Genomic DNA, 8,509 nt, shown 5'->3' with positions numbered 1-8,509 from the left:
CACAGCCTGTACTTCTGTGATTACTAAATGATGGCCGGGAAGCTGCTGATCTGCAAAAGTATATTACAATCACAATGGAGAACTAAACCTATCTATTTGTCAATATGTTGACAAATCAGCTGGACTTATTAAATACAAATGTTTGCAGTGACAGTAGGAGATCTGTAATAGATTTCATATTATATATAACACAGTTATAAAGGTACTGTTTTTATTACTGTGTAAACGTGAATGTTTCTGTTCTGTATGACTCAGAACAATATTGGAAAAGTTAGGCCTGCAGGATGAGGTCACACCTTTCCAGGCAAAAAAAAAAAGGGACAATCTTAAGAAAAAGTATGAAGTATGTACATTATCTGTATTAAGCAATCTTTATTTGTAAAAATAAACCCTTGCCGAGGCTGTCTACCAACCCCCCTGTCCTCATCGCCCCAATCCCTGAAGACAAGTTCTGCCAGGGAGGAGGAGCAGGAGGAAGTGAGGAGGAGGAAGAGCAGCAACAGCAGCAGCAGTGAAGGGGAAGAGGGCCAGGGAAGAAAAGAAAGACGGAAAATGAACTGATAAGATTGTACAGGGAAGATTTAAGGAGACAGAGGGAAAGAGAAGAGCGAGAGGCTGAGAAGAGGAAGGAAAGGTACAAGAGACTGTTCTCTGAAAACTGAACTGAACTCAAACTGAACTGAAAACATAAACAAGGGATTATTTATATTTATTTACATCATCAACAATAATAAAATTGATAAGCAATGCACAATATTCAGTATATTCATTCAAGTGGTAAAAATGTAACAAGAAAACAATACATACTGTACAGTACATACATACTCTACATACAATAGTGTAGAAGTTCTTCTGCAGTGGCACAGCCGCTGCCTTGACCTCTTGACCACAGTGGTGTTTCTAACTTATCACTCCACCAAATAGTACCACCAAATATGTCTAACAGAGGACTACACAATTGCTCTTTCTAAACTAAGATTATCAACCCAGTGGCTAAAGTGTTAAAACTGTTACATAAAAAGTTACAAATATTTGTGTAACCTCATATTAGTGGAGCTGGTAGTTGAAATTAGGGGTGTCAAATTATTGCATTAATTGCGATTTAATTACAGTCATATTTAGTGCATTATGTTTTTTAATCGCGTTAATCTCATTTTTAATCTCTAACTTTACTGTTTCTCTATGCGAGTTGCTTTATTATAAAATCTGTTTTTATGAGTTGTTGGAACAACAACACAAAAAAAACCCAACACATTTATTTATTTTTTTATTTCGGTAATTCCACTCATTGCCAGAAACCCAAACAGAACGCGCGCAGTAAGAGCGATGTAAATGTCATGTTATCTCCTACTGGCTACTGGCACTGGTGAAAACAACCTGCATAGGCTCATGAAATCTGCACTACTGTCCTATAGTGACCTGCCACATGAGGGGACGCGCACACAGACACACACACACACACACAAACACACACAAACACAAACACCTTCATCATCGTCATCAACCTGAGGACACGCGGACCACGTCTCCTTCCGTAGCTACTGCGCGGACACCGCAGACACTAAACCAGGACTAAACCAGGACTAAACCAGAACTAAAACCAGAACTAAATCAGAACTAACACCAGAACTAAACCAGAACTAAACCAGGACTAAACCAGAACTAAACCAGAACTAAACCAGGACTAAACCAGAACTAAACCAGAACTAAACCAGAACTAACACCAGAACTAACACCAGGACTAAAACCAGGACTAAACAAGGACTAAAGTAGGACTAAAGCAGGTCTAGACCAGGACTAAAACCAGTGATCTCATATATAAAGCATTTCTCTATCAATAATATTTTTAATATGTTTAAGTAAAGACTGAGCTTTTTATTGTCTTTAAGTCGACAAAAGTTATTATGTTCAGATTTCCTCGTCTTTGATACTTTACAGCAAACAGTTTCTTATTCATGGAGACTTGGGCTCAACAGCCAATTTGAAGGGAACAAACAAGAATTTGCAGGATGTGGTTGTTACATTCATGTAGTTTTAAAAAACATGACAATATCAAGTAATCCATAGTATTCAAATTACGTTACTCACTTTAAGTAATTTAATGGATTACGTTATAAACTACATTTTGGGGTGTGTAATCTGTAATCTGTAGGGGAATACATTTTAAAAGTAACCTTCCCAACACTGCAGATTAGTAATAGTAATAATAATGATGATACTGTGGAATGTAAGTGACTGCATCTGTTAAAGTTTGTTAAACAATAAATGATTTTATAAAATCACTTTTTTTTGTTAAATATCAGTCTTTTGATCTGCCACAATAATGCAATAATGAATTTAAATGAAAATACCTCAAACTGAAGGCTTTTCTCAGCAATTTTTAGGTGAGATTGAAAAGAGATTAGATTAATTAATTACAGATCATAATTAATTTATCTCTCAATTTTTTTAATCGCATGACAGCACTAGTTGAAATAATCGTTGTAGTATGTTGTAGTGGTACAAGCATAAAATTTGGAGTGGAGATAGATAACAACATGGTCTTTATGAAAAGCCCGTTAGCCACCAAAAATATCCAAGATGGCGGCCATTTTTCAAGATGGCCACCATAGTATATATGTATAATAACTATATATAACTATATATGTATAAATATCGAAGCATATGTTTGTTATTTAATTTATTATTTCTATTTAGAATGAAATTATTCATCAAATAATTTTTGATGGTAATTTATCACCTTTCATTATATTTATAATATCTACAAATAAATGTCATGAAATAATAACTCACAGTAGAAAGAAATCTCATGGACAAATCTTATTGAAACCTACATCAAACCTGAGTTCAGTCCCCGGGTCGCCCGGGACTTTCTGTATGGAGTTTGCATGTTTCTCCCCGTGTCTGGATGGGTTTCCTCCGGGCGCTCCGGTTTCCCCCATCAACCCAAAACATGCTACAGGTCTCCAGGAACAGTTGATAGTCAAGGTCAGTTAAAAACAATCAATCAATAAACCTTAGGCAAAACACTTCACCCACCTCGCATTATTCAGCATTATTCATTCACTCTATACCTGGTGATGGTAAGCTACTGTTGTAGCCATCACTCACACACCACTTTCATTATTATGAAAATGGTGTGTGTGAGTGATGGTGGTGGTCGGAGGGGCCGATGGCGCCAATTGGCATGGCAGCCGCACTTCTGTCAGTCTGCCCCAGGGCAGCTTTGGCTACAACAGTAGCTTACCATCACCAGGTTTAGAGTGAAGGAATAATGCTGAATAATGTTCTGTAAAGTGTCTTTGTGACAAAAATGTCTGTGAAAAGCTCTATAGAAATAAAGACTTAGTTACTTACTTACCAATGTGCTAAAATATGTTGTTGTTAGAATATATATGTGTGTTTATTCTAGAAATGGGTGGGGTCATAGCACAACCAGGACATACCGTGAAACTCAGCATGGGGTTGAGCGTTGACTCTGTAGTGTTACTAACATTCTACTATTTAATGTAGTTAATGTAGCATGATGTAGTGTCCCAAATGCTATTTAATTAGCCCTGCAGCTAGTAGTTTTAGTATTAATTGTACTAATATAAGTTGTAGTATTAAAGTTCGATAGCCGTACCTGAATTGATAGGATATACCAGACTGAATGATGGTAGTGGCATTGAAGAAACTAATAAAAAATTAAATCACCAAAGCTGCAGATTATTGCTCAGTAGCAGTAAACTTGATCGGGCAAACAAAAGAGCAGCTTGTGATACAGTGAACTCAGATGAAGGACATTCAAAATTTAGAAGAACTGTGCAGAAGCTCCAGCAATGTTTTGTTTTGTTTTGTTTTTTTGAATGTGATAAAATAGAACCAGCTTCTGAACTAAGACAAACATCAACAATACAGTTAAATGATCGGCTGAATGAATGTGCCAAAAATCTTAATGGCAAACTTTTTTCGATAGTTCTTGAGCACATACAGCACTATGAATGGTTCTATTTTAATGGCTCTATTTCTGAAATTAACCTATGTCAATATGTTGCATTTTATTTTAATTTTGCTTGTGTTTTTATTTCTACTTCCCAAATGGTTATTGGGATACTTTTGGTTTCAAATTGCGAGAAAATGTTTTGAATTTTGTGCAAAATTAAATATATTTTGGTGTAAAATTTGTTGAATACCTTACTGTATATGTATATATTTGCAAATTTGTGATTTATTCCATTCATTTTGATTAAGAACACGATGACTTATTGTCTTTTAGCTCATACTGATGTGAAATCAGTTGTTTGGTCGGCCATCTTGAAAAATGGCTGCCATGTTGAATATTTCAGGTGGCTAACGGGTTTTTCTGAAAGAGTATGATGTTAGCTAAATATATGAGAAATTTGGTGCTTGTACCGCTAACTGAACAATTCTTGTGGTTTGGAGACCTAATCTGCTCCACCAATGACGAGTCACATTCAGAGGTCAACAACGTCGCCCGGATTGGCGCTACCGGGGCCCCACCCTGGAGCCAGGCCTGGGGTGGGTGCTCACCAGTGAGAGCCTGGTGGCCGGGCCTTCCCACACGGGGCCCGGCTGCTCTCAGCCCGAAGGAGCGACATGGGGCCATCCTCACGTGGGCCCACCACCTGTGAGAGGATCTATATGGGGCCGGTGCAAAAAGATCTGGGCAGCAGTCGACGACGGGGGCCTTCGCGACCGGATCTCCGGACATGGAGACTAGCTCTGGGGACATGGAATGTCACCTCGCTGGGCAGGAAAGACCCAGCTTGTGTGGGAGGTTGAGCGTTACCGACTAGATATAGTCGGCCTCACCTCCACGCACAGTTTGGGCTCTGGAACAAAACTCCTTGAGAGGGGCTGGACTATCCATTTCTCTGCCGTTGGCCGCAGGGAGCAGCGGCGGGCTGGTGTGAGCCTGCTCATTGCCCCACAGCTCAGCCGCTGTGTGTTGGAGTTCACCCCGGTGAACGAGAGGGTCGCGTCCCTGCGCTTTCGGGTCGGGGACAGGTCTCTCACTGTGGTGTCGGCCTACGGGCCGAACAGCAGTGCAGAGTACCTGGCCTTCTTGAAGTCCCTGGGAGGGGCACTAGACAGTGCACCGGCCGAGGACTCCGTTGTTCTACTGGGGGACTTCAACGCCCATGTGGTCAACGACAATGACACTTGGAGAGGGGTGATTGGGTGGAACGGCTTCCCTGATCTGAACCCAAGCGGTGTTCTGTTACTGGACTTCTGTGCTAGTCATAGTTTGTCCAGCACGTGGCACCAGGACACCCTAGGCCGGAGGTCGATGATCGAATTTGTAGTCGTGTCATCTGACCTCCGGCCGCGTGTCTTGGACACTCGGGTAAAGAGAGGGGCTGAACTGTCCACTGATCACCACCTGGTTGTGAGTTGGGTCCGCTGGCGGACCCGACTTTCAACGCGCACCTCCGGGACGACTTCTCCCAGATTCCGGGGGAGGCTGGAGATATGGAGTCCGAGTGAGCTTCATTCTCGGCCTCTATTGTCAATGCGGCTGCTCGCAGCTGTGGGCGTAAGGTCTGTGGTGCCTGTCGCGGCAGCAATCCCCAAACCCAGTGGTGGACACCGGAAGAAAGGGATGCCGTCAAGCTGATGGAGTCCTATCAGGCCTTGTTGGCTCGTGGGACTCCTGAGGCAGCTGATAGATACCGGCGGACCAAGTGCGCTGCAGCCCGTGCGGTCACAGGGATAAAAACTCAGAGCTGGTAGGAGTTCAGGGAGGCCATGGAGGAGGACTATCGGACGGCCCCAAGGAAATTCTGGCAAACTGTCCGGGGCCTCAGGAGGGGGAAGAAGTTCTTCACCAACACTGCAACACTGTTACAGTGCGGGGGGAGAGCTGTTGACCTCGACTGGGGACGTTGTCCGGCGGTGGAAGGAATACTTTGAGGATCTCCTCAATCCCACCGTCACGTCTTCCAAGGAGGAAGTCGAGACTGGGGACTCGGAGGCAGACTCATCCATCACCCTGGCTGAAGTCACTGAGGTGGTTGGCAAGGCTCCGGGGGTGGATGAGATCCGTCCCGAGTACCTTAAGTCTCTGGATGTTGTGGGGCTGTCTTGGCCTCTTCAACATTGCGTGGCGGTCGGGGACAGTACCTCTGGACTGGCAAAGCGGGGTGGTGGTCCCTCTGTATTAGAAGGGGGACTGGAGGGTGTGTTCCAACTATAGGGGAATCACACTCCTCAGCCTTCCCGGTATGGTTCCCCATATGACCGGAGCAGGAGCTGTGTTCGCATTACCGGCAGTAAGTCAGACCTGTTCCCAGTGCATGTTGGACTCCGCCAGGGCTACTCTTTGTCACCAGTTCTGTTCATTGTGTTTATGGACAGAATTTCTAGGTGCAGTCAGGGGCCGGAGGGGGTCTGGCTTGGGGACCACAGGATCTCATCTCTGGGGTGGTTTGCAGCTGAGTGTGAAGTGGCTGGGATGAGAATCAGCTCTTCCAAGTCCAAGGCCATAGTTCTCGATCGGAAAAAAGTGGCTTGCCCTCTTCGGGTGGGTGGAGAGTCCCTGCCTCCAGTGGAGAAGTTCAAGTATCTCGGGGTCTTGTTCACGAGTGAGGGGAGGATGGAGCGTGAGATTGACAGGCGGATCGGTGCAGCGTCGTCAGTAATGCGGTCGCTGTATCAGACCGTTGCGGTGAAGAGGGAGCTGAGTCGAAAGGCAAAGCTCTCGATTTACCGGTCAATCTTCGTTCCTACTCTCACCTATGGTCATAAGCTGTGGGTAATGACCGAAAGGACAAGATCGCGGATAGGGTGAGGAGCTCACTCACACGGGAGGAGCTCGGAGAAGAGCCGCTGCTCCTCCATGTCGAGAGGAGCCAGTTGAGGTGGCTCGAGCATCTGTTCTGTATGCCTCCTGGGCGCCTCCCTCGGGAGGTGTTCCAGGCATGTCCCACCGGGAGGAGGCCCCCGGGGAGGACCCACCCCGTGTATGGGGTGAAGGAAGTCAGGGAGTCCCTGCCTTCATTGTCATCTGAAAGTTTTTTTGTAGTAGCGTTCACACACGGGCAGTCGAGGTTACATGAACTGCCAGTCGAGTCCGAACATGAACATGTGAAAACACCAGTACTACTACTTTGACTTGCCATGATATATATTTAAGATATAGATATAGAAATAGATCTATAGAGAGAGTAAATACTTTAAACTATTTTAAACTGTGATATTAAATTAACGTGCCAAAGATATGTAAATACTTTTGCTCGATCCTCGTTCCACTCTGTCATGGGTTACCCTCATAAACTTGGTTGAGGAACTTCAAAGACAATCTTCGTGACTTCAAAGCTTTGAGAAAACCTAACTTGATGACATCATAAAGGTACAATCATGTGACATTCCAGGAGCTAAAATTCTGATGACATCACACAATTCCGTCTTACTGTAGATTTAAGTAGGCTGTGTTCACATGACATCACAACATTCTAGAATTCCTATAGTTTAATATTGAGCTGGAGAAAGGGTCAGAATTCTATGGTAGAATTTGTTGTTTAAATGTTACAGAGATATTAACCATGCAGTCTAAGTACTAGGCCTATCCACACAAAACAAAATCTGGCACAATGTCTTCTCCACCAGAATAAATAAACAAAAATAAAAGAAACTTCTTTCATCTGATAGCCTTAAATTGTTTGTATCATACTATGAGACACAAAAGTGGTAGTAGTGGCAAGCATAGCCAAAATTAGATTTAGACAATTATAATTTTGGACAAAATTCTATGTTTCGATGTAATAAGTTATTACATTATTGGCGTCAGGTTATTACGTTATTGGTTCAGACTTTTTATTACATTCTTGGCAAGTTATTACAGTATTGGCTTTATTACATTAAAATTATTATGTTATAAGCAGTTATTACGTCATTGGATTTATTACATTAAAATTATTACGTTTTAGGCAGTTATTACGTTATTACATTATCAGCTGCTACACGCCTCAAGTCACAGTGACGTGGTCCAATAAGGATGACAACTAGAGCTCCTACATCAGCGTATCAACGTTTTCAGGTGTCCACACAGAGCACACAGGCAACCACACAGATCAGATCTGTACTCAGATGAATTCTTGGGAGCTGGCGGCACCAGATCATAAGCGGAAGAAAATGGATGGATGGATGTGTACCATTACACATTACACATTACATTTGTTTTTCAGGTTTTTATTTTATTTTGAAAATTTTAATATGTGATGGACCGAGCATCAGTAGCATTAACATATCATACAAACATGACATAACAAAAGACAAAAGAAAAAGACCTGGACAACTCAAACTCAAGTTTGAAATCCATTGTCCTACAGTACTGCACTGATACAATCTATCAACACTGTACTGAATGGGGATGGCCTTTAAATCATTCATGATGTAGAGGTGATTAAATTAGGGTAGTGAAAGCTTGCATTAGTTAGTAAAGGTAATGGCTAATCCTTCCCTTTTGTTAGCTTCTCCATGTCAGGCCATACATTCACGTCTCCCA

The sequence above is a fragment of the Boleophthalmus pectinirostris genome, unplaced genomic scaffold (genome assembly GCF_026225935.1).
Source record: "Boleophthalmus pectinirostris isolate CB_2022bp ecotype Guang Dong unplaced genomic scaffold, ASM2622593v1 HiC_scaffold_20, whole genome shotgun sequence".
Classification (NCBI taxonomy): Eukaryota; Metazoa; Chordata; class Actinopteri; order Gobiiformes; family Gobiidae; genus Boleophthalmus; species Boleophthalmus pectinirostris.
The sequence above is the reverse complement of the archived record's forward strand: the minus strand, read 5'-3'. Positions refer to the sequence as shown.